This window comes from Tamandua tetradactyla, chromosome 5 (genome assembly GCF_023851605.1).
Source record: "Tamandua tetradactyla isolate mTamTet1 chromosome 5, mTamTet1.pri, whole genome shotgun sequence".
NCBI classification, from domain to species: Eukaryota; Metazoa; Chordata; class Mammalia; order Pilosa; family Myrmecophagidae; genus Tamandua; species Tamandua tetradactyla.
In genome coordinates this window covers 82,884,521-82,886,137 of record NC_135331.1, presented here as the reverse complement: position 1 = coordinate 82,886,137, position 1,617 = coordinate 82,884,521, and the positions used below count along the sequence as shown (strand labels likewise).

General features: G+C 44.2%; 1 pseudogene; it reads right to left on the bottom strand.

Moving 5' to 3' along the window:
• Positions 1 to 282: 282 nt before the first annotated feature.
• On the bottom strand, positions 283 to 1,271 carry LOC143683155 (olfactory receptor 2G3-like; annotated as a pseudogene).
• Between the last annotated feature and the right edge of the window lie 346 nt (positions 1,272 to 1,617).

The following is a 1,617-nucleotide window of genomic DNA, read 5'->3' as shown; positions in this document are numbered from 1 at the left end:
TGGGAAAGGAATAAATAAAAGATGCAAGAAGGAAAGACAGAAAAAAATGTAGGAAGGCTGGAGAAAGAAAGCAGGAAGGAAGGGACCAGGAGAAAAGGAAATGTTGTAACTGAAAGGTAAGTGATGTTGGGAAAATGCTGCCCTACATAGGGTAAAAAAGAAGCCTGGGAAAGAGATTTGAGAGGATAGTTATTTCTGAGGTCAAGTGAAATACAATAATTTAGACTGAAAAGCACACCCATAGCCTGGTAAAGTGTTTGAGTGAAGGAATACACAAGACCTTCAGGGTTCCTTTTTGTCATAAAATTGATCACTGTGTGTGCTCTGCATCATGTTTTGTGAGTTTAGGTCTCTGTGAAATAGTCTTTTCAGTGCTCCTTTCACATCCTTATTTCTCAGCATGTAGATGAGAGGGTTGAGGGTTGGTGTCATTACCATATAGATGAGGGAGATGACTTTCCCATGAGTGGGCATAGGAGCTTTTGGGCTGGATATAGATTGCTGTGGTGTTCCATAGAAGAGGGTCACCATTATGCAGTGAGAGCCACATGTTCCAAGAGCTTTGCTACAGGCCTGGACTGATCTGATCCTTAGGACTACCTTGTCTATATATCCATAGGACATCAGTATCAGGGCTCAGAGAAAGAGCAGGAAGACCAATGAAGCAACAAATAGCTGAATTGATTAGCTTGGATGTCCACCCATGGAAACTTGATCATGGAAGGCACCTCACAGAAGAAATGATGGAGCCACTGGTGTCCACAGTGAGGCAGCCAGAGGGTGATAGTGCCCTGGATGAGAGTGGTTCCTGCTCCACTCAGCCATGCAATTCCTGATAGAGCACAGCACAGTGATGGATTCATCACAGCTGCACAGTGGAGAGGTTTGCAAATGGCAGCATGGTAATCAAAAGCCATTACAGCTAGGAGAACACACTCAGCAGAGCCCAGTGCCAGGGAGACATAGAGTTGAACAGCACAGCCCAAGGACGTGATGTCTTGGCTGGTCCCCTTAGGTTCCACAGAAGCTGGGGCACAATGCTAGTGGTAGTGTAAAATAGATATCAATAGGTAGAATTGAGTAAGGAAAAAGTACATGGGTGCTTTGAGCTTGGGATCTATAGAGGTGATCAAAATAATGACTGTATTTCCCAAAAGTGTAAGGAGATAGGATACCAAAACAACCACAAGGAGTATCTGTTCCAGCTGGGGTTGGTCAGAGAAGCCCACTAGGATGAATTGTCCATTAACACTGCTATTGGTTATCCCCATTACCCTGTTCAGAAAAGGAGAAAAACATTAAAAGTAATTGGAGAGAGGGAAAGATGATGGCTCCTGGTCACAGAATCAATGTTAAAAATAGCTACTTAAAATTAGGCCTAAGAGCCACCCCCAAGAGAACCTGTTTTGTTGCTCAGATGTGGCCTCTCTTTCTCAGCCAACACAACAAACAAACTCACTGCCCTTCCCCTCTCTACATGGGACATGACTCCCAGGGGTGTGAACCTTCCTGGAAACTTGGGACAGAAATCCTAGAATGAGCACCAAGGAATTGAGAAACCCTTCTTGACCAAAAGGGGGAAGAGAGAAATGAGACAAAATAAAGTGTCAATGGCTG